The 26,948-nt window shown below is 35.2% G+C and overlaps 14 non-coding genes across 14 annotated transcripts; 1 reads left to right on the top strand and 13 right to left on the bottom strand.

Annotated features, from left to right (window-relative positions):
• Positions 1-1,163: 1,163 nt before the first annotated feature.
• TRNAS-GCU (transfer RNA serine (anticodon GCU)) lies at positions 1,164-1,245 on the bottom strand. The gene has a single exon. It is a non-coding gene; the product is annotated as a tRNA-Ser (tRNA).
• Positions 1,246-3,317: 2,072 nt separating this feature from the next.
• On the bottom strand, positions 3,318-3,399 carry TRNAS-GCU (transfer RNA serine (anticodon GCU)). The gene has a single exon. It is a non-coding gene; the product is annotated as a tRNA-Ser (tRNA).
• A 5,555-nt stretch (positions 3,400-8,954) lies between these two features.
• Positions 8,955-9,036, bottom strand: TRNAS-GCU (transfer RNA serine (anticodon GCU)). The gene has a single exon. It is a non-coding gene; the product is annotated as a tRNA-Ser (tRNA).
• A 2,163-nt stretch (positions 9,037-11,199) lies between these two features.
• On the bottom strand, positions 11,200-11,280 carry TRNAS-ACU (transfer RNA serine (anticodon ACU)). Its single transcript has one exon. It is a non-coding gene; the product is annotated as a tRNA-Ser (tRNA).
• Positions 11,281-12,316: 1,036 nt separating this feature from the next.
• On the bottom strand, positions 12,317-12,398 carry TRNAS-ACU (transfer RNA serine (anticodon ACU)). Its single transcript has one exon. It is a non-coding gene; the product is annotated as a tRNA-Ser (tRNA).
• Positions 12,399-13,946: 1,548 nt separating this feature from the next.
• Positions 13,947-14,028, bottom strand: TRNAS-ACU (transfer RNA serine (anticodon ACU)). Its single transcript has one exon. It is a non-coding gene; the product is annotated as a tRNA-Ser (tRNA).
• Positions 14,029-16,594: 2,566 nt separating this feature from the next.
• TRNAR-UCU (transfer RNA arginine (anticodon UCU)) lies at positions 16,595-16,774 on the bottom strand. The gene is made up of 2 exons: positions 16,737-16,774; positions 16,595-16,639 (listed from the first exon to the last, which is right to left on the bottom strand). It is a non-coding gene; the product is annotated as a tRNA-Arg (tRNA).
• A 431-nt stretch (positions 16,775-17,205) lies between these two features.
• TRNAS-GCU (transfer RNA serine (anticodon GCU)) lies at positions 17,206-17,287 on the bottom strand. Its single transcript has one exon. It is a non-coding gene; the product is annotated as a tRNA-Ser (tRNA).
• A 431-nt stretch (positions 17,288-17,718) lies between these two features.
• TRNAS-GCU (transfer RNA serine (anticodon GCU)) lies at positions 17,719-17,800 on the bottom strand. Its single transcript has one exon. It is a non-coding gene; the product is annotated as a tRNA-Ser (tRNA).
• A 952-nt stretch (positions 17,801-18,752) lies between these two features.
• TRNAS-GCU (transfer RNA serine (anticodon GCU)) lies at positions 18,753-18,834 on the top strand. The gene has a single exon. It is a non-coding gene; the product is annotated as a tRNA-Ser (tRNA).
• Positions 18,835-21,247: 2,413 nt separating this feature from the next.
• Positions 21,248-21,329, bottom strand: TRNAS-GCU (transfer RNA serine (anticodon GCU)). The gene has a single exon. It is a non-coding gene; the product is annotated as a tRNA-Ser (tRNA).
• A 2,159-nt stretch (positions 21,330-23,488) lies between these two features.
• Positions 23,489-23,570, bottom strand: TRNAS-ACU (transfer RNA serine (anticodon ACU)). The gene has a single exon. It is a non-coding gene; the product is annotated as a tRNA-Ser (tRNA).
• A 2,571-nt stretch (positions 23,571-26,141) lies between these two features.
• Positions 26,142-26,318, bottom strand: TRNAR-UCU (transfer RNA arginine (anticodon UCU)). Its single transcript has 2 exons — positions 26,282-26,318; positions 26,142-26,186 (listed from the first exon to the last, which is right to left on the bottom strand). It is a non-coding gene; the product is annotated as a tRNA-Arg (tRNA).
• A 432-nt stretch (positions 26,319-26,750) lies between these two features.
• On the bottom strand, positions 26,751-26,832 carry TRNAS-GCU (transfer RNA serine (anticodon GCU)). Its single transcript has one exon. It is a non-coding gene; the product is annotated as a tRNA-Ser (tRNA).
• Positions 26,833-26,948: the final 116 nt, after the last annotated feature.

Here is a 26,948-nt window from a genome sequence, read left to right as displayed (position 1 = left end):
GCAAAAATTCCATTTCCAAGCAAACAATTCCAAACCGACGAGGATGGGATTTGAACCCATGCATGGAGAGCACAATGGATTGTGCTCTGCATGCATGGGTTCAAATCCCATCCTCGTTGGTTTGGAATTGTTTGTTTGGAAATGGAATTTTTGCAAATAATGCTTCATATGTGAAGTGAAGTGAAGTTCATCGCCTTAACCACTCGGCCACCTCGTCATTCTGGCACAAATAAAGAAGGGTTTTCGGACACCACTTGTCTTGTTTTAAATCAATTCTTTATACATTATTGGTTGTGTTCTCATCAATATCACAGGCTTGTTAGCAAGTCCACTTTCAAGTGAGCCTTTGCTTAAAGAACATTTATTTTACTTGAAATGTAACCTATATATGTGAACTACTGCACCATCATGTTGATCCATCACAAATGACAAAAAATCATAACATACACATCTGGCCAATGACATGACTTCTACTATAACAGTAATGGTAGATTTTCACTAAATGTGAGCTATGTATGTCTTTAATGAAAAGCATTGTTCATTGAAGTAGATTTCTTAATTTAATTAGTGTATTTTTGACATTTGAGTGTCACTTCACTTATGAAGCATTATTTGTAAAATTACATTTCAAAGCATTCAATTCCAAACCGATAAAGATGGGATTTGAACCCATGCGTGCAGAGCACAATGGATTAGCAATCCAGCGCCTAAACCACTCGGCCACCTCGTCTTTCTGGCACAAATAAAGAAGAGTTGTCTGACACCACTTGTCATATTTTAAATCATTTCTTTACACATTGTTGGTTGTGTTCTCAGCAATATCACAGGCTTGTTAGCAAGTCCACTTTCAAGAGAGCCTTTGCTTAAAGAACATTTATTTTACTTTTAACGTAACTTATATTTGTGAACTACTACACCATCATGTTGATCCATCACAAACGACAAAAAATCATAACATACACATCTGGCCAATGACATGACTACTACTATAACAGTAATGGTAGATTTTCACTAAATGTGTTCTATGTATGTCTTTAATGAAAAGCATTGTTCATTGAAGTAGATTTCTTAATTAAACTAGATTATTTTTGACATTTGAATGTCTGCTTCACTTATGAAGCATTATTTGCAAAAATTCAATTTCCAAGCAAATAATTCCGAACCGACGAGGATGGGATTTGAACCCATGGATGCAGAGCACAATGGATTAGCAGTCCATCGCCTTAACCACTCGGCCACCTCGTCTTTCTGGCACAAATAAAGAAGGGTTTTCTGACACCACTTGTCATATTTTAAATCAATTTTTTATACATTGTTGGTTGTGTTCTCAGCAATATCACAGGCTTGTTAGCAAGTCCACTTTCAAGTGAGACTTTGCTTAAATAACATTTATATTACTTTAAATGTAACCTATATTTGTGAACTACTACACCATCATGTTGATCCATCACAAATGACAAAAAATCATAACTTACACATCTGGCCAATGACATGACTTCTACTATAACAGTAATGGTAGTTTTTCCCTAAATGTGTGCTATGAATGTCTTTAATGAAAAGCATTGTTCATTGAAGTAGATTTCTTAATTGAACTAGTATATTTTTGACATTTGAGTGTCAGCTTCACTTAAGAAGCATTATTTGCAAAAATTCCATTTCCAAGCAAACAATTCCAAACCGACGAGGATGGGATTTGAACCCATGCATGGAGAGCACAATGGATTGTGCTCTGCATGCATGGGTTCAAATCCCATCCTCGTTGGTTTGGAATTGTTTGCTTGGAAATGGAATTTTTGCAAATAATGCTTCATATGTGAAGTGAAGTGAAGTTCATCGCCTTAACCACTCGGCCACCTCCTCATTCTGGCACAAATAAAGAAGGGTTTTCTGACACCACTTGTATTGTTTTAAATCAATTATTTATACATTATTGGTTGTGTTCTCATCAATATCACAGGCTTGTTAGCATGTCCACATTCAAGTGAGCCTTTGCTTAAAGAACATTTAATTTACTTGAAATGTAACCTATATTTGTGAACTACTGCACCATCATGTTGATCCATCACAAATGACAAAAAATCATAACATACACATCTGGCCAATGACATGACTTCTACTATAACAGTAATGGTAGATTTTCACTAAATGTGTGCTATGTATGTCTTTAATGAAAAGCATTGTTCATTGAAGTAGATTTCTTAATGGAATTAGTTTATTTTTGACATTTGAGTGTCACTTCACTTATGAAGCATTATTTGTAAAATCCCATTTCCAAGCATACAATTCCAAATCGACAGGGATGGAAATTGAACCCATGCGTGCAGAGCACAATGGATTAGCAGTCCATCGCCTTAACCACTCGGCCACCTCGTCTTTCTGGCACAAAAAAGAAGGGTTTTCTGACACCACTTGTCATATTTTAAATCAATTCTTTATACATTGTTAGTTGTGTTCTCATCAATATCACAGGCTTGTTAGCAAGTCCACTTTCAAGTGAGCCTTTGCTTAAAGAACATTTATTTTACTTGAAATGTAACCTATATTTGTGAACTACTGCACCATCATGTTGATCCATCACAAATGACAAAAAATCATAACATACACATCTGGCCAATGACATGACTTCTAATATAACAGTATCGGTAGATTTTCACTAAATGTGTGCTATGTATGTCTTTAATGAAAAGCATTGTTCATTGAACTAGATTTTTTAATTGAATTAGTTTATTTTTGACATTTGAGTGTCACTACACTTATGAAGCATTATTTGTAAAACTCCATTTCCAAGCATACAATTCCAAACCGACAAGGATGGGATTTGAATCCATGCGTGCAGAGCACAAAGGATTAGCAGTCCATCGCCTTAACCACTCGGCCACCTCATCTTTCTGGCACAAATAAAGAAGGGTTTTCTGACACCACTTGTCATATTTTAAATCAATTCTTTATACATTGTTGGTTGTGTTCTCAGCAATATCACAGGCTTGTTAGCAATTCCACTTTCAAGTGAGCCTTTGCTTAAAGAACATTTATTTTACTTTAAACATAACCTATATTTGTGAACTACTACACCAGCATGTTGATCCATCACAAACGACAAAAAATCATAACATACACATCTGGCCAATGACATGACTTCTACTATAACAGTAATGGTAGATTTTCACTAAATGTGTGCTATGTATGTCTTTAATGAAAAGCATTGTTCATTGAAGTAGATTTCTTAATTTAATTAGTTTATTTTTGACTTTTGAGTGTCAGCTTCACTTATGAAGCATTATTTGCAAAATTCCATTTCCAAGCAAACAATTCCAAACCGACGAGGATGGGATTTGAACCCATGCGTGCAGAGAACAATGGATTAGCAGTCCATCGCCTTAACCACTCGGCCACCTCGTCTTTCTGGCACAAAAAAGAAGGGTTTTCAAGACACCACTTGTCATATTTTAAATCAATTCTTTATACATTGTTGGTTGTGTTCTCATCAATATCACAGGCTTGTTAGCAAGTCCACTTTCAAGTGAGCCTTTGCTTAAATAACATTTATTTTACTTTAAATGTAACCTATATTTGTGAACTACTACACCATCATGTTGATCCATCACAAATGACAAAAAATCATAACTTACACATTTGGCCAATGACATGACTTCTACTATAACAGTAATGGTAGTTTTTCCCTAAATGTGTGCAATGAATGTCTTTAATGAAAAGCATTGTTCATTGAAGTAGATTTCTTAAATGAACTAGTATATTTTTGACATTTGAGTGTCAGCTTCACTTAAGAAGCATTATTTGCAAAAATTCCATTTCCAAGCAAACAATTCCACACCGACGAGGATGGGATTTGAACCCATGCATGGAGAGCACAATGGATTGTGCTCTGCATGCATGGGTTCAAATCCCATCCTCATCGGTTTGGAATTGTTTGCTTGGAAATGGAATTTTTGCATATAATGCTTCTTAAGTGAAGCTGACACTCAAATGTGAAGTAAAGTGAAGTTCATCGCCTTAACCACTCGGCCACCTCGTCATTCTGGCACAAATAAAGAAGGGTTTTCTGACACCACTTGTCTTGTTTTAAATCAATTCTTTATACATTATTGGTTGTGTTCTCATCAATATCACAGGCTTGATAGCATGTCCACATTCAAGTGAGCCTTTGCTTAAAGAACATTTATTTTACTTTAGACATAACCTATATTTGTGAACACCATCATGTTGATCCATCACACACGACAAAAAATCATAACATACACCTTTGGCCAATGACATGACTTCTACTATAACAGTAATGGTAGATTTTCACTAAATGTGTGCTATGTATGTCTTTAATGAAAAGCATTGTTCATTGAAGTAGATTTCTTAATTGAATTAGTGTATTTTTGACATTTGAGTGTCACTTCACTTATGAAGCATTATTTGTAAAATTCCATTTCAAAGCATTCAATTCCAAACCGATAAAGATGGGATTTGAACCCATGCGTGCAGAGCACAATGGATTAGCAGTCCAGCGCCAAAACCACTCGGCCACCTCGTCTTTCTGGCACAATTAAAGAAGAGTTGTCTGACACCACTTGTCATATTTTAAATCATTTCTTTACACATTGTTGGTTGTGTTCTCAGCAATATCACAGGCTTGTTAGCAAGTCCACTTTCAAGTGAGCCTTTGCTTAAAGAACATTTATTTTACTTTTAACGTAACTTATATTTGTGAACTACTACACCATCATGTTGATCCATCACAAACGACAAAAAATCATAACATACACATCTGGCCAATGACATGACTACTAATATAACAGTAATGGTAGATTTTCACTAAATGTGTTCTATGTATGTCTTTGATGAAAAGCATTGTTCATTGAAGTAGATTTCTTAATTGAACTAGATTATTTTTGACATTTGAATGTCTGCTTCACTTATGAAGCATTATTTGCAAAAATTCAATTTCCAAGCAAATAATTCCAAACCGACGAGGATGGGATTTGAACCCATGGATGCAGAGCACAATGGATTGTGTTCTGCACGCATGGGTTCAAATCCCATCCTCATCGGTTTGGAATTGTTTGCTAGGAAATGGAATTTTTGCAAATAATGCTTCATAAGTGAAGTGAAGTCCATCGCCTTAACCACTCGGCCACCTCGTCTTTCTGGCACAAATAAAGAAGGGTTTTCTGACACCACTTGTCTTGTTTTAAATCAATTATTTTTACATTATTGGTTGTGTTATCATCAATATCACAGGCATGTTAGCATGTCCACTTTCAAGTGAGCCTCTGCTTAAAGAACATTTATTTAACTTTAGACATAACCTATATTTGTGAACACCATCATGTTGATCCATCACAAACGACAAAAAATCATAACATACATATTTGGCCAATTACATGACTTCTACTATAACAGTAATGATAGATTTTCACTAAATGTGTTCTATGTGTGTCTTTAATGAAAAGCATTGTTCATTGAAGTAGATTTCTTAATTGAATTAGTTTATTTTTGACTTTTGAGTGTCAGCTTCACTTAAGAAGCATTATTTGCAAAAATTCCATTTCCAAGCAAACAATTCCACACCGACGAGGATGGGATTTGAACCCATGCATGGAGAGCACAATGGATTGTGCTCTGCATGCATGGGTTCAAATCCCATCCTCATCGGTTTGGAATTGTTTGCTTGGAAATGGAATTTTTGCAAATAATGCTTCTTAAGTGAAGCTGACACTCAAATGTGAAGTGAAGTGAAGTTCATCGCCTTAACCACTCGGCCACCTCGTCATTCTGGCACAAATAAAGAAGGGTTTTCTGACACCACTTGTCTTGTTTTAAATCAATTCTTTATACATTATTGGTTGTGTTCTCATCAATATCACAGGCTTGATAGCATGTCCACATTCAAGTGAGCCTTTGCTTAAAGAACATTTATTTTACTTTAGACATAACCTATATTTGTGAACACCATCATGTTGATCCATCACACACGACAAAAAATCATAACATACACCTTTGGCCAATGACATGACTTCTACTATAACAGTAATGGTAGATTTTCACTTTATGTGTTCTATGTATGTCTTTAATGAAAAGCATTGTTCATTGAAGAAGATTTCTTAATTGAATTAGTTTATTTTTGACATTTGAGTGTCACTTCACTTATGAAGCATTATTTGTGAAATCCCATTTCCAAGCATACAATTCCAAACCGACAAGGATGAGATTTGAACTCATGCGTGCAGAGCACAATGGATTAGCAGTCCATCGCCTTAAACACTCGGCCACCTCGTCTTTCTGGCACAAAAAAGAAGGGTTTTCAGACACCACTTGTCATATTTTAAATCAATTCTTTATACTTTGTTGGTTGTGTTCTCATCAATATCACAGGCTTGTTAGCATGTCCACTTTCAAGTGAGCCTTTGCTTAAAGAACATTTATTATACTTGAAATGTAACCTATATTTGTGAACTACTGCACCATCATGTTGATCCATCACAAATGACAAAAAATCATAACATACACATCTGGCCAATGACATGACTTCTACTATAACAGTAATGGTAGATTTTCACTAAATATGTGCTATGTATGTCTTTAATGAAAAGCATTGTTCATTGAAGTAGATTTCTTAATTGAATTAGTTTATTTTTGACATTTGAGTGTCACTTCACTTATGAAGCATTATTTGTTAAATTCCATTTCAAAGCATTCAATTCCAAACCGATAAAGATGGGATTTGAACCCATGCGTGCAGAGCACAATGGATTAGCAGTCCATCGCCTAAACCACTCGGCCACCTCGTCTTTCTGGCACAAATAAAGAAGTGTTGTCTGACACCACTTGTCATATTTTAAATCATTTCTTTACACATTGTTGGTTGTGTTCTCATCAATATCACATGCTTGTTAGCAAGTCCACTTTCAAGTGAGCCTTTGCTTAAATAACATTTATTTTACTTTAAATGTAACCTATATTTGTGAACTACTACACCTTCATGTTGATACATCACAAATGACAAAAATCATAACTTACACATCTGGCCAATGACATTACTTCTACTATAACAGTAATGGTAGTTTTTCCCTAAATGTGTGCTATGAATGTCTTTAATGAAAAGCATTGTTCATTGAAATAGATTTCTTAAATGAACTAGTATATTTTTGACATTTGAGTGTCAGCTTCACTTAAGAAGCATTATTTGCAAAAATTCCATTTCCAAGCAAACAATTCCAAACCGACGAGGATGGGATTTGAACCCATGCATGGAGAGCACAATGGATTGTGCTCCTCATGCATGGGTTCAAATCCCATCCTCGTTGGTTTGGAATTGTTTGCTTGGAAATGGAATTTTTGCAAATAATGCTTCATATGTGAAGTGAAGTTCATCGCCTTAACCACTCGGCCACCTCGTCATTCTGGCACAAATAAAGAAGGGTTTTCTGACACCACTTGTCTTGTTTTAAATCAATTCTTTATACATTATTGGTTGTGTTCTCATCAATATCACAGGCTTGTTAGCATGTCCACATTCAAGTGAGCCTTTGCTTAAAGAACATTTATTTTACTTTAGACATAACCTATATTTGTGAACACCATCATGTTGATCCATCACAAACGACAAAAAATCATAACATACACCTTTGGACAATGACATGACTTCTACTATAACAGTAATGGTAGATTTTCACTAAATGTGTTCTATGTATGTCTTTAATGAAAAGCATTGTTCATTGAAGTAGATTTCTTAATTGAATTAGTTTATTTTTGACATTTGAGCGTCACTTCACTTATGAAGCATTATTTGTAAAATCCCATTTCCAAGCATACAATTCCAAGCCGAGAAGGATGGGATTTGAACTCATACGTGCAGAGCACAATGGATTAGCAGTACATCGCCTTAACCACTCGGCCACCTCGTCTTTCTGGCACAAATAAAGAAGAGTTGTCTGACACCACTTGTCATATTTAAAATCATTTCTTTACACATTGTTGGTTGTGTTCTCAGCAATATCACAGGCTTGTTAGCAAGTCAACTTTCAAGTGAGCCTTTGCTTAAAGAACATTTATTTTACTTTTAACGTAACTTATATTTGTGAACTACTACACCATCATGTTGATCCATCACAAACGACAAAAAATCATAACATACACATCTGGCCAATGACATGACTACTACTATAACAGTAATGGTAGATTTTCACTAAATGTGTTCTATGTATGTTTTAATGAAAAGCATTGTTCATTGAAGTAGATTTCTTAATTGAACTAGATTATTTTTGACATTTGAGTGTCTGCTTCACTTATGAAGCATTATTTGCAAAAATTCCATTTCCAAGCAAATAATTCCAAACCGACGAGGATGGGATTTGAACCCATGGATGCAGAGCACAATGGATTGTGCTCTGCACGCATGGGTTCAAATCCCATCCTCATCGGTTTGGAATTGTTTGCTAGGAAATGGAATTTTTGCAAATAATTCTTCATATGTGAAGTGAAGTCCATCGCCTTAACCATTCGGCCACCTCGTCTTTCTGGCACAAATAAAGAAGGGTTTTCTGACACCACTTGTCTTGTTTTAAATCAATTCTTTATACATTATTGGTTGTGTTCTCATCAATATCACAGGCTTGTTAGCATGTCCACATTCAAGTGAGCCTTTGCTTAAAGAACATTTATTTTACTTGAAATGTAACCTACATTTGTGAACTTCTGCACCATCATGTTGATCCATCACAAATGACAAAAAATCATAACATACACATCTGGCCAATGACATGACTACTCCTATAACGGTAATGGTAGATTTTCACTAAATGTGTTCTATGTATTTCTTTAATGAAAAGCATTGTTCATTGAAGTAGATTTCTTAATTGAATTAGTTTATTTTTGACTTTTGAGTGTCAGCTTCACTTATGAAGCATTATTTGCAATATTCCATTTCCAAGCAAACAATTCCAAACCGACGAGGATGGGATTTGAACCCATGCGTGCAGAGCACAATGGATTAGCAGTCCATCGCCTTAACCACTCGGCCACCTCGTCTTTTTGGCACAAAAAAGAAGGGTTTTCTGACACCACTTGTCATATTTTAAATCAATTCTTTATACATTGTTAGTTGTGTTCTCATCAATATCACAGGCTTGTTAGCAAGTCCACTTTCAAGTGAGCCTTTGCTTAAAGAACATTTATTTTACTTGAAATGTAACCTATATTTGAGAACTACTGCACCATCATGTTGATCCATCACAAATGACAAAAAATCATAACTTACACATCTGGCCAATGACATGACTTCTACTATAACAGTAATGGTAGTTTTTCCCTAAATGTGTGCTATGAATGTCTTTAATGAAAAGCATTGTTCATTGAAGTAGATTTCTTAATTGAACTAGTATATTTTTGACATTTGAGTGTCAGCTTCACTTAAGAAGCATTATTTGCAAAAATTCCATTTCCAAGCAAACAATTCCAAACCGACGAGGATGGGATTTGAACCCATGCATGGAGAGCACAATGGATTGTGCTCTGCATGCATGGTTTCAAATCCCATCCTCGTTGGTTTGGAATTGTTTGCTTGGAAATGGAATTTTTGCAAATAATTCTTCATATGTGAAGTGAAGTGAAGTTCATCGCCTTAACCACTCGGCCACCTCGTCATTCTGGCACAAATAAAGAAGGGTTTTCGGACACCACTTGTCTTGTTTTAAATCAATTCTTTATACATTATTGGTTGTGTTCTCATCAATATCACAGGCTTGTTAGCAAGTCCACTTTCAAGTGAGCCTTTGCTTAAAGAACATTTATTTTACTTGAAATGTAACCTATATATGTGAACTACTGCACCATCATGTTGATTCATCACAAATGACAAAAAATCATAACATACACATCTGGCCAATGACATGACTTCTACTATAACAGTAATGGTAGATTTTCACTAAATGTGTGCTATGTATGTCTTTAATTAAAAGCATTGTTCATTGAAGTAGATTTCTTAATTGAATTAGTGTATTTTTGACATTTGAGTGTCACTTCACTTATGAAGCATTATTTGTAAAATTCCATTTCAAAGCATTCAATTCCAAACCGATAAAGATGGGATTTGAACCCATGCGTGCAGAGCACAATGGATTAGCAGTCCAGCGCCAAAACCACTCGGCCACCTCGTCTTTCTGGCACAATTAAAGAAGAGTTGTCTGACACCACTTGTCATATTTTAAATCATTTCTTTACACATTGTTGGTTGTGTTCTCAGCAATATCACAGGCTTGTTAGCAAGTCCACTTTCAAGTGAGCCTTTGCTTAAAGAACATTTATTTTACTTTTAACGTAACTTATATTTGTGAACTACTACACCATCATGTTGATCCATCACAAACGACAAAAAATCATAACATACACATCTGGCCAATGACATGACTACTAATATAACAGTAATGGTAGATTTTCACTAAATGTGTTCTATGTATGTCTTTAATGAAAAGCATTGTTCATTGAAGTAGATTTCTTAATTGAACTAGATTATTTTTGACATTTGAATGTCTGCTTCACTTATGAAGCATTATTTGCAAAAATTCAATTTCCAAGCAAATAATTCCAAACCGACGAGGATGGGATTTGAACCCATGGATGCAGAGCACAATGGATTGTGTTCTGCACGCATGGGTTCAAATCCCATCCTCATCGGTTTGGAATTGTTTGCTATGAAATGGAATTGTTGCAAATAATGCTTCATAAGTGAAGTGAAGTCCATCGCCTTAACCACTCGGCCACCTCGTCTTTCTGGCACAAATAAAGAAGGGTTTTCTGACACCACTTGTCTTGTTTTAAATCAATTATTTTTACATTATTGGTTGTGTTATCATCAATATCACAGGCATGTTAGCATGTCCACTTTCAAGTGAGCCTCTGCTTAAAGAACATTTATTTAACTTTAGACATAACCTATATTTGTGAACACCATCATGTTGATCCATCACAAACGACAAAAAATCATAACATACATATTTGGCCAATGACATGACTTCTACTATAACAGTAATGATAGATTTTCACTAAATGTGTTCTATGTGTGTCTTTAATGAAAAGCATTGTTCATTGAAGTAGATTTCTTAATTGAATTAGTTTATTTTTGACTTTTGAGTGTCAGCTTCACTTATGAAGCATTATTTGCAAAATTCCATTTCCAAGCAAACAATTCCAAACCGACGAGGATGGGATTTGAACCCATGCGTGCAGAGCACAATGATTAGTAGTCCATCGCCTTAACCACTCGGCCACCTCGTCTTTCTGGCACAAAAAAGAAGGGTTTTCTGACACCACTTGTCATATTTTAAATCAATTCTTTATACATTGTTAGTTGTGTTCTCATCAATATCACAGGCTTGTTAGCAAGTCCACTTTCAAGTGAGCCTTTGCTTAAAGAACATTTATTTTAACTTGAAAAGTAACCTATATTTGTGAACTACTGCACCGTCATGTTGATCCATCACAAATGACAAAAAATCATATCATACACATCTGGCCAATGACAGGACTACTAATATAACAGTAATGGTAGATTTTCACTAAATGTGTTCTATGTATGTCTTTAATGAAAAGCATTGTTCATTGAAGTAGATTTCTTAATTGAACTAGATTATTTTTTGCATTTGAATGTCTGCTTCACTTATGAAGCATTATTTGCAAAAGTTTTATTTCCAAGCAAATAATTCCAAACCGACGAGGATGGGATTTGAACCCATGGATGCAGAGCACAATGGATTGTGTTCTGCACGCATGGGTTCAAATCCCATCCTTATCGGTTTGGAATTGTTTGCTATGAAATGGAATTTTTGCAAATAATGCTTCATAAGTGAAGTGAAGTCCATCACCTTAACCACTCGGCCACCTCGTCTTTCTGGCACAAATAAAGAAGGGTTTTCTGACACCACTTGTCTTGTTTTAAATCAATTATTTATACATTATTGGTTGTGTTATCATCAATATCACAGGCTTGTTAGCATGTCCACTTTCAAGTGAGCCTCTGCTTAAAGAACATTTATTTAACTTTAGACATAACCTATATTTGTGAACACCATCATGTTGATCCATCACAAACGACAAAAAATCATAACATACATATTTGGCCAATGACATGACTTCTACTATAACAGTAATGATAGATTTTCACTAAATGTGTTCTATGCATGTCTTTAATGAAAAGCATTGTTCATTGAACTAGATTTGTTAATTTAATTAGTTTATTTTTGACATTTGAGTGTCAGCTTCACTTATGAAGCATTATTTGCAAAATTCCATTTCCAAGCAAACAATTCCAAACCGACGAGGATGGGATTTGAACCCATGCGTGCAGAGCACAATGGATTAGTAGTCCATCGCCTTAACCACTCGGCCACCTCGTCTTTCTGGCACAAAAAAGAAGGGTTTTCTGACACCACTTGTCATATTTTAAATCAATTCTTTATACATTGTTAGTTGTGTTCTCATCAATATCACAGGCTTGTTAGCAACTCCACTTTCAAGTGAGCCTTTGCTTAAAGAACATTTATTTAACTTGAAAAGTAACCTATATTTGTGAACTACTGCACCGTCATGTTGATCCATCACAAATGACAAAAAATCATATCATACACATCTGGCCAATGACATGACTTCTACTATAACAGTAATGGAAGATTTTCACTAAATGTGTGCTATGTATGTCTTTAATGAAAAGCATTGTTCATTGAAGTAGATTTCTTAATTGAATTAGTGTATTTTTGACATTTGAGTGTCACTTCACTTATGAAGCATTATTTGTAAAATTCCATTTCAAAACATTCAATTCCAAACCGATAAAGATGGGATTTGAACCCATGCGTGCAGAGCACAATGGATTAGCAGTCCAGCGCCAAAACCACTCGGCCACCTCGTCTTTCTGGCACAAATAAAGAAGAGTTGTCTGACACCACTTGTCATATTTTAAATCATTTCTTTACACATTGTTGGTTGTGTTCTCAGCAATATCACAGGCTTGTTAGCAAGTCCACTTTCAAGTGAGCCTTTGCTTAAAGAACATTTATTTTACTTTTAACGTAACTTATATTTGTGAACTACTACACCATCATGTTGATCCATCACAAACGACAAAAAATCATAACATACACATCTGGCCAATGACATGACTACTAATATAACAGTAATGGTAGATTTTCACTAAATGTGTTCTATGTATGTCTTTAATGAAAAGCATTGTTCACTGAAGTAGATTTCTTAATTGAACTAGATTATTTTTGACATTTGAATGTCTGCTTCACTTATGAAGCATTATTTGCAAAAATTCAATTTCCAAGCAAATAATTCCAAACCGACGAGGATGGGATTTGAACCCATGGATGCAGAGCACAATGGATTGTGTTCTGCACGCATGGGTTCAAATCCCATCCTCATCAGTTTGGAATTGTTTGCTAGGAAATGGAATTTTTGCAAATAATGCTTCATAAGTTAAGTGAAGTCCATCGCCTTAACCACTCGGCCACCTCGTCTTTCTGGCACAAATAAAGAAGGGTTTTCTGACACCACTTGTCTTGTTTTAAATCAATTATTTTTACATTATTGGTTGTGTTATCATCAATATCACAGGCATGTTAGCATGTCCACTTTCAAGTGAGCCTCTGCTTAAAGAACATTTATTTAACTTTAGACATAACCTATATTTGTGAACACCATCATGTTGATCCATCACAAACGACAAAAAATCATAACATACATATTTGGCCAATGACATGACTTCTACTATAACAGTAATGATAGATTTTCACTAAATGTGTTCTATGTGTGTCTTTAATGAAAAGCATTGTTCATTGAAGTAGATTTCTTAATTGAATTAGTTTATTTTTGACTTTTGAGTGTCAGCTTCACTTATGAAGCATTATTTGCAAAATTCCATTTCCAAGCAAACAATTCCAAACCGACGAGGATGGGATTTGAACCCATGCGTGCAGAGCACAATGGATTAGTAGTCCATCGCCTTAACCACTCGGCCACCTCGTCTTTCTGGCACAAAAAAGAAGGGTTTTCTGACACCACTTGTCATATTTTAAATCAATTCTTTATACATTGTTAGTTGTGTTCTCATCAATATCACAGGCTTGTTAGCAAGTCCACTTTCAAGTGAGCCTTTGCTTAAAGAACATTTATTTTACTTGAAATGTAACCTATATATGTGAACTACTGCACCATCATGTTGATCCATCACAAATGACAAAAAATCATAACATACACATCTGGCCAATGACATGACTTCTACTATAACAGTAATGGTAGATTTTCACTAAATGTGTGCTATGTATGTCTTTAATGAAAAGCATTGCTCATTGAAGTAGATTTCTTAATTGAATTAGTGTATTTTTGACATTTGAGTGTCACTTCACTTATGAAGCATTATTTGTAAAATTCCATTTCAAAGCATTCAATTCCAAACCGATAAAGATGGGATTTGAACCCATGCGTGCAGAGCACAATGGATTAGCAGTCCAGCGCCAAAACCACTCGGCCACCTCGTCTTTCTGGCACAAATAAAGAAGAGTTGTCTGACACCACTTGTCATATTTTAAATAATTTCTTTACACATTGTTGGTTGTGTTCTCAGCAATATCACAGGCTTGTTAGCAAGTCCACTTTCAAGTGAGCCTTTGCTTAAAGAGCATTTATTTTGCTTTTAACGTAACTTATATTTGTGAACTACTACACCATCATGTTGATCCATCACAAACGACAAAAAATCATAACATACACATCTGGCCAATGACAGGACTACTAATATAACAGTAATGGTAGATTTTCACTAAATGTGTTCTATGTATGTCTTTAATGAAAAGCATTGTTCATTGAACTAGATTATTTTTGACATTTGAATGTCTGCTTCACTTATGAAGCATTATTTGCAAAAATTTAATTTCCAAACAAATAATTCCAAACCGACGAGGATGGGATTTGAACCCATGGATGCAGAGCACAATGGATTGTGTTCTGCACGCATGGGTTCAAATCCCATCCTCATCGGTTTGGAATTGTTTGCTAGGAAATGGAATTTTTGCAAATAATGCTTCATAAGTGAAGTGAAGTCCATCACCTTAACCACTCGGCCACCTCGTCTTTCTGGCACAAATAAAGAAGGGTTTTCTGACACCACTTGTCTTGTTTTAAATCAATTATTTATACATTATTGGTTGTGTTATCATCAATATCACAGGCTTGTTAGCATGTCCACTTTCAAGTGAGCCTCTGCTTATCTGCTTAAAGAACATTTATTTAACTTTAGACATAACCTATATTTGTGAACACCCATCATGTTGATCCATCACAAACGACAAAAAATCATAACATACATATTTGGCCAATGACATGACTTCTACTATAACAGTAATGGTAGATTTTCACTAAATGTGTGCTATGTATGTCTTTAATGAAAAGCATTGTTCATTGAACTAGATTTCTTAATTTAATTAGTTTATTTTTTGACATTTGAGTGTCACATCACTTATGAAGCATTATTTGTAAAATTCCATTTCCAAGCATACAATTCCAAACCGACAAGGATGGGATTTGAACCCATGCGTGCAGAGCACAATGGATTAACAGTACATCGCTTTAACCACTCGGCCACCTCGTCTTTCTGGCACAAAAAAGAAGAGTTTTCGGACACCACTTGTCATATTTAAATCAATTCTTTATACATTGTTGGTTGTGTTCTCATCAATATCAGAGGCTTGTTAGCAAGTCCACTTTCAAGTGAGCCTTTGCTTAAAGAACATTTATTTTACTTGAAATGTAACCTATATATGTGAACTACTGCACCATCATGTTGATCCATCACAAATGACAAAAAATCATAACATACACATCTGGCCAATGACATGACTTCTACTATAACAGTAATGGTAGATTTTCACTAAATGTGTGCTATGTATGTCTTTAATGAAAAGCATTGCTCATTGAAGTAGATTTCTTAATTGAATTAGTTTATTTTTGACATTTGAGGTGTCACTTCACTTATGAAGCATTATTTTTAAAATTCCATTTCAAAGCATTCAATTCCAAACCTATAAAGATGAGATTTGAACCCATGCGTGCAGAGCACAATGGATTAGCAGTCCAGCGCCTAAACCACTCGGCCACCTCGTCTTTCTGGCACAAATAAAGAAGAGTTGTCTGACACCACTTGTCTTATTTTAAATCATTTCTTTACACATTGTTGGTTGTGTTCTCAGCAATATCACAGGCTTGTTAGCAAGTCCACTTTCAAGTGAGCCTTTGCTTAAAGAACATTTATTTACTTTTAACGTAACTTATATTTGTGAACTACTACACCATCATGTTGATCCATCACAAACGACAAAAAATCATAACATTCACATCTGGCCAATGACATGAATACTACTATAACAGTAATGGTAGATTTTCACTAAATGTGTTCTATGTATGTCTTTAATGAAAAGCATTGTTCATTGAAGTAGATTTCTTTATTGAACTAGATTATTTTTGACATTTGAGTGACTGCTTCACTTATGAAGCATTATTTGCAAAAATTCCATTTCCAAGCAAATAATTTCCAAACTGACAAGGATGGGATTTGAACCCATGGATGCAGAGCACAATGGATTGTGCTCTGCACGCATGGGTTCAAATCTCATCCTCATCGGTTTGGAATTGTTTGCTAGGGAAATGGAATTTTTTGCAAATAATGCTTCATAAGTGAAGAGAAGTCCATCGCCCTTAACCACTCGGCCACCTCGTCATTCTGGCACAAATAACGAAGGGTTTTCTGACACCACTTGTCTTGTTTTAAATCAATTCTTTATACATTATTGGTTGTGTTCTCATCAATATCACAGGCTTGTTAGCATGTCCACATTCAAGTGAGCCTTTGCTTAAAGAACATTATTTTACTTGAAATGTAACCTACATTTGTGAACTTCTGCACCATCATGTTGATCCATCACAAATGACAAAAAATCATAACATACACATCTGGCCAATGACATGACTACTCCTATAACAGTAATGGTAGATTTTCACTAAATGTGTTCTATGTATGTCTTTAATGAAAAGCATTGTTCATTGAAGCAGATTCCTTAATTGAATTAGTTTATTTTTGACTTTTGAGTGTCAGCTTCACTTATGAAGCATTATTTGCAAAATACCATTTCCAAGCAAAGAATTCCAAACCGACGAGGACGGGATTTGAACCCATGCGTGCAGAGCACAATGGATTAGCAGTCCATCGCCTTAACCACTCGGCCACCTCGTCTTTCTGGCACAAAAAAGAAGGGTTTTCTGACACCACTTGTCATATTTTAAATCAATTCTTTATACATTGTTAGTTGTGTTCTCATCAATATCACAGGCTTGTTAGCAAGTCCACTTTCAAGTGAGCCTTTGCTTAAAGAACATTTATTTTACTTGAAATGTAACCTATATTTGTGAACTACTGCACCATCATGTTGATCCATCACAAATGACAAAAATTCATAACATACACATCTGGCCAATGGTCATGACTTCTACTATAACAGTAATGGTAGATTTTCACTAAATGTGTGCTATGTATGTCTTTAATGAAAAGCATTGTTCATTGAAGTAGATTTCTTAACGGAATTAGTTTATTTTTGACATTTCAGTGTCACTTCACTTATGAAGCATTATTTGTAAAATCCCATTTCCAAGCATACAATTCCAAACCGACAAGGATGGAAATTGAACCCATGCGTGCAGAGCACAATGGATTAGCAGTCCATCGCCTTAACCACTCGGCCACCTCGTCTTTCTGGCACAAATAAAGAAGGGTTTTCTGACACCAATTGTCATATTTTAAATCAATTCTTTATACATTGTTGGTCGTGTTCTCAGCAATATCACAGGCTTGTTAGCAATTCCACTTTCATGTGAGCCTTTGCTTAAAGAACATTTATTTTACTTTAAACATAACCTATATTTGTGAACTACTACACCAGCATGTTGATCCATCACAAACGACAAAAAAATCATAACATACACATCTGGCCAATGACATGACTTCTACTATAACAGTAATGGTAGATTTTCACTAAATGTGTGCTATGTATGTCTTTAATGAAAAGCATTGTTCATTGAAGTAAATTTCTTAATTGAATTAGTTTATTTTTGACTTTTGAGTGTCAGCTTCACTTATGAAGCATTATTTGCAAAATTCCATTTCCAAGCAAACAATTCCAAACCAATGAGGAAGGGATTTGAACCCATGCATGCAGCGCACAATCCATTGTGCTCTCCATGCATGGGTTCAAATCCCATCCTCGTCGGTTTGGAATTGTTTGCTTGGAAATGGAATTTTTGCAAATAATGCTTCTTAAGTGAAGCTGACACTCAAATGTCAAAAATATACTAGTTCAATAAAGAAATCTACTTCAATGAACAATGCTTTTCATTAAAGACATTCATAGCACACATTTAGGGAAAAACTACTATTACTGTTATAGTAGAAGTCATGTCATTTGGCCAGATTTGTAAGTTATGATTTTTTGTCATTTGTGATGGATCAACATGATGGTGTAGTTGTTCACAAATATAGGTTACATTTGAAGTAAAATATATGTTATTTAAGCAAAGGCTCACTTGAAAGTGGACTTGCTAACAAGCATGTGATATTGATGAGAACACAACCAACAATGTATAAAGAATTGATTTAAAATATGACAAGTGGTGTCTTGAAAACCCCTTCTTTTTTGTGCCAGAAAGACGAGGTGGCCGAGTGGTTAAGGCGATGGACTGCTAATCCATTGTGCTCTGCACGCATGGGTTCAAATCCCATCCTCGTTGGTTTGGAATTGTTTGCTTGGAAATGGAATTTTGCAAATAATGCTTCATAAGTGAAGCTGACACTCAAAAGTCAAAAATAAACTAATTCAATTAAGAAATCTACTTCATTGAACAATGCTTTTCATTAAAGACATACATAGCACACATTTAGTGAAAATCTACCATTACTGTTATAGTAGAAGTCATGTCATTGGCCAGATGTGTATGTTATGATTTTCTGTCGTTTGTGATGGATCAACATGCTGGTGTAGTAGGTTCACAAATATAGGTTATGTTTAAAGTAAAATAAATGTTCTTTAAGCAAAGGCTCACTTGAAAGTGGAATTGCTAACAGGCCTGTGATATTGCTGAGAACACAACCAACAATGTAGAAAGAATTGATTTAAAACATGACAAGTGGTGTCAGAAAACCCTTCTATGTTTGCATTTCCAAACAAACAATTCCAAACCGACGAAGATGGGATTTGAACCCATGCGTGCAGAGCACAATGGATTAGCAGTCCACCGCCTTAACCACTCGGCACCTCGTCTTTCTGGCAGAAAAAAGAAGGGTTTTCTGAAACACTTGTCATATTTTAAATCAATTCTTTAAACATTGATGGTTGTGTTCTCATCAATATCACAGGCTTGTTAGCAAGTCCACTTTCAAGTGAGCCTTTGCTTAAAGAACATTTATTTAATTTAAACGTAACCTATATTTGTGAACTACTACACCATCATGTTGATCCATCACAAATGACAAAAAAATCATAACATACACATCTGGCCAATGACATGACTTCTACTATAACAGTAATGGTAGATTTTCACTAAATGTGTGCTATGTATGTCTTGAATGAAAAGTATTGTTAATTGAAGTAGATTTCTTAATTGAACTAGTTTATTTTTGACATTTGAGTGTCAAGCTTCACTTATGAACCTATATTTGTGAACTACTACACAATCATGTTTATCCATCACAAATGACAAAAAAATCATAACATAAACATCTGGCCAATGACATGACTTCTACTATAATAGTAATGGTAGATTTTCACTAAATGTGTGCTATGTATGTCTTGAATGAAAACTATTGTTCATTGAAGTAGATTTCTTAATTGAACTAGTTTATTTTTGACATTTGAGTGTCAGCTTAACTTATGAAGCATTATTTGCAAAAATTCAATTTCCAAGCAAACAATTCCAAGTCGACGCGGATGGGGCTTTGAACCCATGCATGCAGAGCACAATGGATTGTGCTCTGCATGCATGGGTTCAAATCCCATCCTCGTCGGTTTGGAATTGTTTGCTTGGAAATGGAATTTTTGCAAATAATGCTTCATAAGTGAAGTGAAGTCCATCGCCTCAACCACTCGGCCACCTCGTTTTTCTGGCACAAATAAAGAAGGGTTTTGTGACACCACTTGTCATATTTTAAATCAATTCTTTATACATTGTTGGTTCTGTTCTCAGCAATATCACAGGCTTGTTAGCAAGTCCACTTTCAAGTGAGCCTTTGCTTAAAGAACATTTATTTTACTTTAAACGTAACCTATATTTGTAAACTACTTCACCATCATTTTGATCTATCACAAATGACAAAAAATCATAACATAGACATCTGGCCAATTGACATTACTTCTACTATAAGAGTAATGGTAGCTTTTCACTAAATGTGTGCTATGTATGTCTTTAATGAAAAGTATTGTTCATTGAAGTAGATTTCTTAATTGAACTAGTTTATTTTTGACATTTGAGTGTCAGCTTCACTTATGAAGCATTATTTGCAAAAATTCCATTTCCAAGCAAACAATTCCAAACCGACGAGGATGGGCTTTGAACCCATGCGTGCAGAGCACAATGGATTGTGCTCTGCATGCATGGGTTCAAATCCATCCTCGTCGGTTTGGAATTGTTTGCTTGGAAATGGAATTTTTGCAAATAATGCTTCATAAGTGAAGTGAAGTGAAGTCCATCGCCTCAACCACTCGGCAACCTCGTCTTTCTGGCACAAATAAAGAAGGGTTTTCTGACACCACTTGTCATATTTTAAATCAATTCTTTATACATTGTTGGTTCTGTTCTCAGCAATATCACAGCTTGTTAGCAAGTCCACTTTCAAGTGAGCCTTTGCTTAAAGAACATTTATTCTTACTTTAAACGTAACCTATATTTGTGAACTACTACACCATCATGTTGATCCATCACAAACGACAAAAAATCATAACATACACATCTGGCCAATGACATGACTTCTACTATAACAGTAATGTTAGATTTTCACTAAATGTGTTCTATGTATGTCTTTAATGAAAAGCATTGTTCATTGAAGTAGGTTTCTTATTTGAACTAGTTTATTTTTGACATTTGAGTGTCAGCTTCACTTATGAAGCATTATTTGCAAAAATTAAATTTCCAAGCAAACAATTCAAGTTGACGAGGATGGGATTTGAACCCATGCGTGCAGAGCACAATGGATTAGCAGTCCATCGCCTAAACCACTCGGCCACCTCATCTTTCTGGCACAAGTAGAGAAGGGTTTTCTGACACCACTTGTCATATTTTAAATCAATTCTTTATACATTGTTGGTTGTGTTCTCAGCAATATCACAGGCATGTTAACAAGTCGACTTTCAAGTGAGCCTTTGCTTAAAGAACATTTATTTTACTTTAAACGTAACCTATATTTGTAAACTACTTCACCATCATTTTGATCCATCACAAATGACAAAAAATCAAAACATAGACATCTGGCCAATGACATGACTTCTACTATAAGAATAATGGTAGATTTTCCACTAAATGTGTGCTATGTATGTCTTGAATGAAAAGTATTGTTCATTGAAGTAGATTTCTTAATTGAACTAGTTTATTTTGACATTTGAGTGTCAGCTTCACTTATGAAGCATTATTTGCAAAAATTCCATTTCCAAGCAAACAATTCCAAACCAACGAGGATGGGCTTTGAACCCATGCGTGCAGAGCACAATGGATTGTGCTCTGCATGCATGGGTTCAAAGCCCATCCTCGTCGGTTTGGAATTGTTTGTTTGGAAATGGAATTTTTGCAAATAATGCTTCATAAGTGAAGTGAAGTCCATCGCCTCAACCACTCGGCCACCTCGTCTTTCTGGCACAAGTAGAGAAGGGTTTTCTGACACCACTTGTCATATTTTAAATCAATTCTTTATACATTGTTGGTTCTGTTCTCAGCAATATCACAGGCTTGTTAGCAAGTCCACTTTCAAGTGAGCCTTTGCTTAAAGAACATTTATTTTACTTGAAATGTAACCTATATATGTGAACTACTGCACCATCATGTTGATTCATCACAAATGACAAAAAATCATAACATACACATCTGGCCAATGACATGACTTCTACTATAACAGTAATGGTAGATTTTCACTAAATGTGTGCTATGTATGTCTTTAATGAAAAGCATTGTTCATTGAAGTAGATTTCTTAATTGAATTAGTGTATTTTTGACATTTGAGTGTCACTTCACTTATGAAGCATTATTTGTAAAATTCCATTTCAAAGCATTCAATTCCAAACCGATAAAGATGGGATTTGAACCCATGCGTGCAGAGCACAATGGATTAGCAGTCCAGCGCCAAAACCACTCGGCCACCTCGTCTTTCTGGCACAATTAAAGAAGAGTTGTCTGACACCACTTGTCATATTTTAAATCATTTCTTTACACATTGTTGGTTGTGTTCTCAGCAATATCACAGGCTTGTTAGCAAGTCCACTTTCAAGTGAGCCTTTGCTTAAAGAACATTTATTTTACTTTTAACGTAACTTATATTTGTGAACTACTACACCATCATGTTGATCCATCACAAACGACAAAAAATCATAACATACACATCTGGCCAATGACATGACTACTAATATAACAGTAATGGTAGATTTTCACTAAATGTGTTCTATGTATGTCTTTAATGAAAAGCATTGTTCATTGAAGTAGATTTCTTAATTGAACTAGATTATTTTTGACATTGAATGTCTGCTTCACTTATGAAGCATTATTTGCAAAAATTCAATTTCCAAGCAAATAATTCCAAACCGACGAGGATGGGATTTGAACCCATGGATGCAGAGCACAATGGATTGTGTTCTGCACGCATGGGTTCAAATCCCATCCTCATCGGTTTGGAATTGTTTGTTATGAAATGGAATTGTTGCAAATAATGCTTCATAAGTGAAGTGAAGTCCATCGCCTTAACCACTCGGCCACCTCGTCTTTCTGGCACAAATAAAGAAGGGTTTTCTGACACCACTTGTCTTGTTTTAAATCAATTATTTTTACATTATTGGGTTGTGTTATCATCAATATCACAGGCATGTTAGCATGTCCACTTTCAAGTGAGCCTCTGCTTAAAGAACATTTATTTAACTTTAGACATAACCTATATTTGTGAACACCATCATGTTGATCCATCACAAACGACAAAAAATCATAACATACATATTTGGCCAATGACATGACTTCTACTATAACAGTAATGATAGATTTTCACTAAATGTGTTCTATGTGTGTCTTTAATGAAAAGCATTGTTCATTGAAGTAGATTTCTTAATTGAATTAGTTTATTTTTGACTTTTGAGTGTCAGCTTCACTTATGAAGCATTATTTGCAAAATTCCATTTCCAAGCAAACAATTCCAAACCGACGAGGATGGGATTTGAACCCATGCGTGCAAAGCACAATGGATTAGTAGTCCATCGCCTTAACCACTCGGCCACCTCGTCTTTCTGGCACAAAAAAGAAGGGTTTTCTGACACCACTTGTCATATTTTAAATCAATTCTTTATACATTGTTAGTTGTGTTCTCATCAATATCACAGCTTGTTAGCAAGTCCACTTTCAAGTGAGCCCTTTGCTTAAAGAACATTTATTTAACTTGAAAAGTAACCTATATTTGTGAACTACTGCACCGTCATGTTGATCATCACAAATGACAAAAAATCATATCATACACATCTGGCCAATGACATGACTTCTACTATAACAGTAATGGTAGATTTTCACTAAATGTGTGCTATGTATGTCTTTAATGAAAAGCATTGTTCATTGAAGTAGATTTCTTATTGAATTAGTGTATTTTTGACATTTGAGTGTCACTTCACTTATGAAGCATTATTTGTAAAATTCCATTTCAAAGCATTCAATTCCAAACCGATAAAGATGGGATTTGAACCCATGCGTGCAGAGCACAATGGATTAGCAGTCCAGCGCCAAAACCACTCGGCCACCTCGTCTTTCTGGCACAAATAAAGAAGAGTTGTCTGACACCACTTGTCATATTTTAAATAATTTCTTTACACATTGTTGGTTGTGTTCTCAGCAATATCACAGGCTTGTTAGCAAGTCCCACTTTCAAGTGAGCCTTTGCTTAAAGAGCATTTATTTTGCTTTTAACGTAACTTATATTTGTGAACTACTACACATCATGTTGATCCATCACAAACGACAAAAAATCATAACATACACATCTGGCCAATGACAGGACTACTAATATAACAGTAATGGTAGATTTTCACTAAATGTGTTCTATGTATGTCTTTAATGAAAAGCATTGTTCATTGAAGTAGATTTCTTAATTGAACTAGATTATTTTTGACATTTGAATGTCTGCTTCACTTATGAAGCATTATTTGCAAAAATTTAATTTCCAAACAAATAATTCCAAACCGACGAGGATGGGATTTGAACCCATGGATGCAGAGCACAATGGATTGTGTTCTGCACGCATGGGTTCAAATCCCATCCTCATCGGTTTGGAATTGTTTGCTAGGAAATGGAATTTTTGCAAATAATGCTTCATAAGTGAAGTGAAGTCCATCACCTTAACCACTCGGCCACCTCGTCTTTCTGGCACAAATAAAGAAGGGTTTTCTGACACCACTTGTCTTGTTTTAAATCAATTATTTATACATTATTGGTTGTGTTATCATCAATATCACAGGCTTGTTAGCATGTCCACTTTCAAGTGAGCCTCTGCTTAAAGAACATTTATTTAACTTTAGACATAACCTATATTTGTGAACACCATCATGTTGATCCATCACAAACGACAAAAAATCATAACATACATATTTGGCCAATGACATGACTTCTACTATAACAGTAATGGTAGATTTTCACTAAATGTGTGCTATGTATGTCTTTAATGAAAAGCATTGTTCATTGAACTAGATTTCTTAATTTAATTAGTTTATTTTTGACATTTGAGTGTCACATCACTTATGAAGCATTATTTGTAAAATTCCATTTCCAAGCATACAATTCCAAACCGACAAGGATGGGATTTGAACCCATGCGTGCAGAGCACAATGGATTAACAGTACATCGCTTTAACCACTCGGCCACCTCGTCTTTCTGGCACAAAAAAGAAGAGTTTTCGGACACCACTTGTCATATTTAAATCAATTCTTTATACATTGTTGGTTGTGTTCTCATCAATATCAGAGGCTTGTTAGCAAGTCCACTTTCAAGTGAGCCTTTGCTTAAAGAACATTTATTTTACTTGAAATGTAACCTATATATGTGAACTACTGCACCATCATGTTGATCCATCACAAATGACAAAAAATCATAACATACACATCTGGCCAATGACATGACTTCTACTATAACAGTAATGGTAGATTTTCACTAAATGTGTGCTATGTATGTCTTTAATGAAAAGCATTGCTCATTGAAGTAGATTTCTTAATTGAATTAGTTTATTTTTGACATTTGAGTGTCACTTCACTTATGAAGCATTATTTTTAAAATTCCATTTCAAAGCATTCAATTCCAAACCTATAAAGATGAGATTTGAACCCATGCGTGCAGAGCACAATGGATTAGCAGTCCAGCGCCTAAACCACTCGGCCACCTCGTCTTTCTGGCACAAATAAAGAAGAGTTGTCTGACACCACTTGTCTTATTTTAAATCATTTCTTTACACATTGTTGGTTGTGTTCTCAGCAATATCACAGGCTTGTTAGCAAGTCCACTTTCAAGTGAGCCTTTGCTTAAAGAACATTTATTTTACTTTTAACGTAACTTATATTTGTGAACTACTACACCATCATGTTGATCCATCACAAACGACAAAAAATCATAACATTCACATCTGGCCAATGACATGAATACTACTATAACAGTAATGGTAGATTTTCACTAAATGTGTTCTATGTATGTCTTTAATGAAAAGCATTGTTCATTGAAGTAGATTTCTTTATTGAACTAGATTATTTTTGACATTTGAGTGACTGCTTCACTTATGAAGCATTATTTGCAAAAATTCCATTTCCAAGCAAATAATTCCAAACTGACAAGGATGGGATTTGAACCCATGGATGCAGAGCACAATGGATTGTGCTCTGCACGCATGGGTTCAAATCTCATCCTCATCGGTTTGGAATTGTTTGCTAGGAAATGGAATTTTTGCAAATAATGCTTCATAAGTGAAGAGAAGTCCATCGCCTTAACCACTCGGCCACCTCGTCATTCTGGCACAAATAACGAAGGGTTTTCTGACACCACTTGTCTTGTTTTAAATCAATTCTTTATACATTATTGGTTGTGTTCTCATCAATATCACAGGCTTGTTAGCATGTCCACATTCAAGTGAGCCTTTGCTTAAAGAACATTTATTTTACTTGAAATGTAACCTACATTTGTGAACTTCTGCACCATCATGTTGATCCATCACAAATGACAAAAAATCATAACATACACATCTGGCCAATGACATGACTACTCCTATAACAGTAATGGTAGATTTTCACTAAATGTGTTCTATGTATGTCTTTAATGAAAAGCATTGTTCATTGAAGCAGATTCCTTAATTGAATTAGTTTATTTTTGACTTTTGAGTGTCAGCTTCACTTATGAAGCATTATTTGCAAAATACCATTTTCAAGCAAAGAATTCCAAACCGACGAGGATGGGATTTGAACCCATGCGTGCAGAGCACAATGGATTAGCAGTCCATCGCCTTAACCACTCGGCCACCTCGTCTTTCTGGCACAAAAAAGAAGGGTTTTCTGACACCACTTGTCATATTTTAAATCAATTCTTTATACATTGTTAGTTGTGTTCTCATCAATATCACAGGCTTGTTAGCAAGTCCACTT

The sequence above is a fragment of the Taudactylus pleione genome, unplaced genomic scaffold, assembly GCF_031769625.1.
Source record: "Taudactylus pleione unplaced genomic scaffold, aTauple2 ptg000619l, whole genome shotgun sequence".
Classification (NCBI taxonomy): domain Eukaryota; kingdom Metazoa; phylum Chordata; class Amphibia; order Anura; family Myobatrachidae; genus Taudactylus; species Taudactylus pleione.
Note: the sequence above shows the minus strand (reverse complement) of the source record. Positions and strands in the feature narration are given on the sequence as shown.